Below are 7,553 nucleotides of genomic sequence, written 5' to 3'. Positions count from 1 at the left end.
TATTCTCTAGGCTACTTTGTCATTGGTTTTATTGTTTCTTTTAAGAAATTTATGGTTTGCTGGTAAGAGATGTCTGAATGCAGTAGCAGATGGATTCATTATGGAACTAATGCACTAAAATTTTTGTACTATGTAGACATAGTGTTGTCAAATGAGTTTCATGTACGACTTGGGGCTTTATTTACATCCATTGTATTGACAAAAAGGATTTTGCAGAAAGGAGAACATGAAAATAATAACACTAAGCATGTAAATAACGTTTCTTCTTGATTAACTTCTACATTTTACTCCCCAGAAATGTGACAACAGAATTAATCACACTTTCCTGGTCTTAGGTATTATACTAGTGTCTTTCCAATAAGGAATTGGAGCTGAGCCTGGTAGTTGTGAATAATTTGAACAAATTAAAAGTACAAAACAGCTCAAAGTTAAACTTGGAAATTCTAGTAAATGTCTGTGAATATCACTAGCAATATGGGCACTAAAGTATGGCAGGCACATCCAACCTGCAGCCTGTGGGCTGTGTCCAGCCTGTCATGGTTTGCAGTGCAGCTGCCCTGTGCCATGGTGGTGGCAGCTGGCAAACTTATTGTTCAGCATCAACCAGATATATTGATGCGCTATTAATCCTACATGGCCTGAAACTAGGACAAGGGAAGAGAACAGTGCAGTTCCAACTCAAGTTAGAAATAATTCTGAGTTTTGCTGCATTAGATAAACAGTTCTCTGAACAGCAAAAAATATAGTTATACTTTCCATTGTGATTAAGGAATTTGATAAGTTTCAAGATTACAAAAAATCAATTTTTTTCTTTATTCATAACTCCATTTTCAGTCAGCATAAATACATGACCTGCACATTTTTTGAATGGAATGTATAGAGTTGTGATCAGATGTTCAACTAAAAAAATCTGGTCACGTCTCTTTACTGGACTTACAAGCCCTATGTTAACAGAGAGAAATCTCTTATTTCACAGTCACACCTTACATCATTGCTTTTGGCAGTGTGTATATGTGAACAACTGTTTTCAAGGATGCAGCACAGGAAAAATGAAATTTTGTCAGAAATCTAACAACTTGAGACCTCATGAAGAATGTCATTGAACCAGACTGAGGTGTTAGTTTCACAAAAACATGGTCAAATATCCCACTGGTGGTTTGGTTTTATTTCCTGTTTTGTTACTCATGTTAACTGTATTACATATTTTGAGGGCAGCTCCAAAAATTGGCTAATGATGTCAGAGGCAGAGGTTGGTGGTGTTGAATCTTCATGCCAATATCCCATCACATTTTGTTGCTGTCTGACAGATGGCAGCAGAGGGGCAGTCTGACAGAATGGCATCTGACATGGAAGTGTGTATGAAGCAAAGGTGTGTCACTGAATTCCTCCATGCAGAAAAAATGGCACCCATTGAGATTTATCAATGCTTGCTGAGTGTTTATGGAGACCAAGTAGATGTGAGTGCAGTGAGGCAGCAGGTGCTGTGTTTCAGCAGGAGCAGCAGCAAGTCACTTCTGTTGGTACAGGCTTTTATGGGAATGGCATGCAGGGTCCTGTTCTCCCTGATGAAAATGCAGAGCTAATAGTGGTGACTGTGTTAAAAAATGGTGTTTTGTAGCTGAGAATTTGCTCTATCAAATAGTGTTACTGTGCTCATTATATCTGTTGTAGTTTCTGTGGAAATCAATAGGTGGCATTATTTCTGGAGCAACTTATATATGTGCAGCCCCAGACGGTTCCTCTTCACCCACTTTGGCTTACCTGGGCCACAGGGTTGGACACTCATGAGGTATTCTTGAAATGTGACTTGATTTGCCTCAGTATTTAGTTGTTGGTGATGCTAGGGGTCTTAATCAAAATCAGTTTATCATCACCTTCAAATTGTCAGTTCTGGTCTGAAGACAAAATTACAAGGATACCATGCCATGATTTCTGGAGTTCTGTGTAAACTTGCAAAATACAATGTGCTTGGATGGTTCAGGATATTCATCAATAGTCTTTCTATTTAAAATTTACAATCTTTTGTTAAGTCATGGTGCCAGTATGAAGCTATTCTTTTGTAATGGAAGAACAATATATCACCAGAGATATTAAGTATAGATATACATTTGTTTTTAAAATGTCTGCTCTTCAGATCATAGAGTAATTTCTAGCAAATCTATTCAGTCATTACTCATTTTCTGTACTGCTCTAAATACAGTTCAGCATGCTTGAAGTTGATACAACTTTTGTATTAGAATTTTATTCCAAAGCTGCAAAATAATTTGCAGTATTAAGCAGAAATCAAAGTAGCCATTTTTCTATTGAGTGTTGTCTGGTGGCTTGTGCTTGTTCATAGTTTGGTGCCATCATAGAATAATTGAGGAAAAAGTAATTCTTTAGGTCCTGCTCGCAGTGTGGCTTGCAAGACCTTAGTATCATAGAATCATATAATGTTTTAATCTTGGAAAGGGTGTCTGATCTAACTCACTCTGCTCAAAGCAGGGTCAACAGGAGCAGGTTGCTCAGGACTATGTATACCTGGGTTTTGAGTATCTCCAATGTAGATGAGGCCACAACCTTTTTGGCAACCTGTTCAATCACTCTTATAGTGGGGCAGGGATGGGGAAGAGAAACACACAAGACTTTTATTTTTGTTTTCTAGTAAGAACATATATTCAAATCATTATTTAAATCATTATGTGGTTGCCAATGCTTGTTTATTCATCTTAATTTGCTGTGATAGATAGATATATTGAAGTGGTTTGTGCTGTTGTTCTGGATGGGCACAACTAGGCCAAATGGTCGGAGCATGTGAAAATGAGGGTGAGAATCTGTTGGAATGAGCATTCAGTGCTAAATATAGGAGTGCTGTATATTCTGGCAAATGGCAAGAAAGCAGAACATATGTTGGACACCCTTGACCAGTGTCAAAAGGGGAAAAGCTGCAGGAGTGTGTGTGTGTACCTGCATATGGAAGTATTTCTGCTTAATGTTTGTTTTCTGTCACATGCCTTCCTTCTTAATTATTTTACAGCTGATGTGTGACTTCCTGCCCCATGTCCATCACTCAATTCATCTTAATCAGTTCCAAAGTTAGGACAACTTGTATTTACTATGCATATTCACCTCCCAAATACTGGTTTTAAAGTAATTACTTCTGTTAGCACAGTGCTTTCCTTCTAGAACTTGTTCTGTTCATGTTAGTTTTAAAAGATAAACTGCATTAGTGAGTTGTCTGTAGGACAGCTTCTGTGCTTCTCTTTTCTGCTGTACTTTTTATAAACAGAAGGTGGCAGATATTTCATTTTTGTTCTGGAAAATATGCTGACTTCTGCAGTGTTTAATGATTCAGCCATTGTCCTTTGGCATTCTTACATAGGATGGTAATTGATCCTGCAGTTGGGCTGGAGGATATTTAGCCTTATTCTTCAGAATTTTTTTTCCAATATTTATTGGAAAAAAAGAAACCCTCAATCATAAGGAATTCAGTCAGGCGGCCTTTCTTTCCCATCACAAGGCAAGCAAACAGGAAAGCAGTTGGGTTTGAGTCTTGGTACTGATGTTTCAGAAGCTGTTCGTGATACCTGCCTAAGTGTGATCCGTGGGTGTAGGGAGTGCTGTGTCTGCCCTCCCTGCGGCCTATGTGTACACTACTTATTAGAAGTGTGAGTGGGAACACAAAGATACTTTTACTAGCCTTTTAACACGGATGTGCTTGCTGGGCTACCTCTGGGGCCTTGCTGGCTGGAATGCTTTTTGGAATGTCCCAGGCTCTGAGCCCAACTCTGCCCTGGAATGTGAGCTTAAATGTTGGCGGTACAAATACAGAGTTTGAATATTGAAATCCTAGAGTTCTCCACTGCTGCGATTTCAGAAAGTTGGCAAGTGAACCACATGTCAGCTCAGCTGCTCTCCGATTCAAAGAGTAAGCATGCCTTCGGTTGTTGGGGGAAGAGAGGGAAGTAGGATGTTTTTTGTTTTGGTTTGGTTTTTACTTACCTGTTATGACCTGCAGAAGGGCATGCTTTTCAGATATTAACTGGCAAGATTGTAGGAGGTCCCAGACAGGTGTGAAGTTGAAAGAAGCCTTCATTCACAAAAGTTTTATCAACACTTCTTTAAACCTGTGTACTTAGAGCTGTTGCCTTACTAAGAAGTTTGCCTATATTTGAAACTATGTTTCTGAGATGGCCCACAAGGCTTGACTCCATGTGTACAATAGTGCAAGAGGCCAGTGTTTCAGACTTTTATTCTGAGACTGCAATGACAAAGCTGATGAAAAAAACATTAAAAGCAACATGCGAGCCCTTTGAGGAGGGAGTGCTTTGTGTATTGTTAAACAGCAGTTGCCTAGGTCAGTTAAGAAGAACTGATGAGCTCCAGAGGGAGCCTAGTCTAGTCATTCTTACTCAAAGGAGTATTAACTTCTGTTTTTATGAGAGGAGGCTTAAAAAATATACACATTTGTGGTGTTCACTTGGCTTCCAATTGAAATTCTGTTGCAGGAGTTGATGTGAATCTGCCCATTAAATATCCATTAGGTAAATAAATGCTTTTCCCTTGTTCTGGCATGGTGGGAGAGTCTGCTTTCCTTTTTTAGAAAGTTGTTGTCTGACAGATATCCTCTTGCAGGAGGATACAAAGCACTGGAGTGCGAGTCTGACATTTTACTCATATTGACTTAATTTTCCTTGATGGTCTCCATGTATTTGTTAGTACTTCAGTTTGAAATTTTGTTTGATATGTACAGTGGGCTTCCTGCTTAAGTGTTTGGTCAGTGATTGTAACTGAAATAGTTTTAATTTATCCACTGTTGTAAAAAATGATTTTTGATCAGTGTTCTGTGGGGTTGAGCTCACAACTGAATTTGAGTGCAGATTTTCTATCCTGTTAAACTGTTTTAAAAATATTTAAATATTCTACCTTTACAAGCTAACAAAAAAAGCTTCATAGGAAAGTTACCCCTGTGATGCTAGGATGCTGCATGTGCCACACGTCTGTGTACTTCCCACTGTATATGCGGTGTGCAGGTGTTAGTGAGAACTGTTAGCATATTGTCATAGGTCTGTAAGTGAAACTTCTGATCAAGTGTTTTCCCTTAATGATGTTGGAGAAAAGTCAGAGTTACGAAGATATTAAACTGAAAGTTAATACCTCTTCATCTTTTTCAGTGTTAGAAAATATTCTATTTTGGAGTTAGGAAACAAAAGGACTCTGATCAAGGTTCACTTAGAAGTTTCTCGATGACTCACGTTACTTGATTCAATGTGTGCTTTTCTACTTGAAAACTGCAGCAGTTAATTTCTTAAGTTTTTCATGTAGCAAAGATTGGAATACCACTTAGTACTTTACTGTCTCAAGTAGCTCTCTGAATATTTATAAAATTTAAAGCAAATATCTTGGCATCTGTGGATCTGCTCTAGTTACATACTCCTATAAGTCCCAGGCAGCAAACAGTTGAAACCATAATTGTTTTCTTCTCACTGTGCTGAAATAGAGCAAATCCTGGACACCAGACAGAATACAAGTAAACATGTCTGGGTAGATGTACCTATATGAACCACAAAACCCATGAGATCTTAAGGGTGTTAAAAACAATGTGGGACAGTTTCACTTCAGCAGTAGCATACATTTCTCTCCCCTGTATGGCACACAATGTCTTTTTTGTAATTTTTCTGAAAAATTGCATCCTACTAATGGTCATTAGGTAGGAGGGAATGGCAGATCAAGTCTCTTGTACTGCCATAAGAATAGTAAGATTTCAAAAAATTCAGGATTAAGCAAGTAAATCACTGTTAGACTGTGATGCCTACCTGTCCAATCAGTGACTTGTTTAGTGTCTTATTGCCCTGTGACTTTACCTCATTACAGCTAACACCAGCTGTAATGCCTGTGTGGAAAATAGTTGCACTACTTAGTGTTTATAGTGCTTAGGCTTTAGAAATACTGCGTTGTGAATACTAAATTGAGATTTAATAAACCATCTCCTCTCTTGTTAACTTTTGAGTAGGCCAAATGTTACAATATAGACTGTAAAATTTGTTGTGGTTTGTTCACCAGCATAGGTGATGTATGAAAACTGCAGCATGATCTGAGATGTGTTCACATCCTACAATGGCAGTGATGCTACCAGAAGTGAGGAGATAAGTAGAGCAAGTAAAAGAGAACTAGTCATAGGCATTTTACTGCACAGTACACAGAGCTGAATTCCTTTACCTGTGGATTCTGTCTTCAAAACCATTTTCCTTGTTTCTATTCAGTGGAATAGAGCCAGAGTGCAAAGATTCTCCATTCTTTGTTAGAAACAAAGACTCACATTTCAGATTATGCCTGATGTCACTGTTCTATGGAAGCAAATGCAGCTCTAAATCTGATAGAGGACAGCTTGCATCTTGTTTCCTCTTGTGGAGAGCCACGATGAAGACAAGTGGATTTGCTCCACTCTCATTTGGTTCTTTTTTCATACATCTTAACTTAAAAAAATAATAATAATAATAATTTAGATGAAAAGAAGATTTTCCAGAAAGGGTTGATGTGTTTCCATGAAAGGAAGAGCTAACCTCATCCTGTTAAAAAACATCTTGTATTTTCACCTATCACCACTAGATTGCCATTATGCTTATCATTTTTCTCTCAACCCAGCCCGTGAACTCACCAGATCACCTGGTCGGAGAAAACATTTCGCCCACACATTTCACACTGTTCTCACTTCCCCTGTGTTTCAGAACAATACACGCAAGCTGCTGTTGTAGTGATATCCTATATGGCCCAGCAGAACAGATGTTACTGTGTGAATGCATGTACAAAAAGTGAACTCTCTCCTATATGAATTTCACTTTTTTGGGAGGAGTCAAACTTGATTCTCAAGCAATGAAATCTCTAGAGAGGTAACATAGTGGCTGTCCTGTGTTAGGCTTTTCCAACCCTTTAATTATATTCTTGCAGAATAGATACCTGGAGACAGTGGAAAATACTTCTGTTCTAAAGCTAGAACTTGCACCTAGGTCTGTAATTTATTACTCCTGGTTGAAATGTTGTTCTTTAACGTGTGTGGCCATTTCTTACTCCCCTCTCTGCAATAGCTTTTCCCCAGTGCAAGTTCATGACAAGGAGGACGTATGAGCAAATAGGAGGGATATCCTTCAGCTTAGTATGAGGTGGTACTTTGCTTTTGCGCAGATCTGTTTAGAAGAACTTAAGGATCCTGGTAAATGAAAAACTTAACATGAGCCAGTGGTGTGTACTGTCAGCCCAGGCCAACAACATTCTGGGCTGCATCTGAAGGGGGGTGGCCAGCAAGGACAGGGAAGTTATTGTCTCCCTCTGCTCTGCCCTTGTGAAGCCCCGTCTGGAGTACCACATCCAGGTCTGGGACCCCAGCTCAGGAAAGCAGCTTGCTGTATTCCATCTTCCATTAGTAAGTTTGGTTGGCTTTTCTACAACTGTGACTTAAAAATGATTCTGACTAGGTACATCTCAGCCTCCAGACTGACTTTTTAACAGACTTTGGTATACTGAGAAAAGCTGCTGTTGGCTTATTGAAGTTATTCTTCACTTCAGTTGTTGTGGGA

Source organism: Gallus gallus, chromosome 11 (assembly GCF_016699485.2).
Source record: "Gallus gallus isolate bGalGal1 chromosome 11, bGalGal1.mat.broiler.GRCg7b, whole genome shotgun sequence".
Lineage (NCBI taxonomy): Eukaryota > Metazoa > Chordata > Aves > Galliformes > Phasianidae > Gallus > Gallus gallus.
This window is presented reverse-complemented; position numbering follows the sequence as displayed.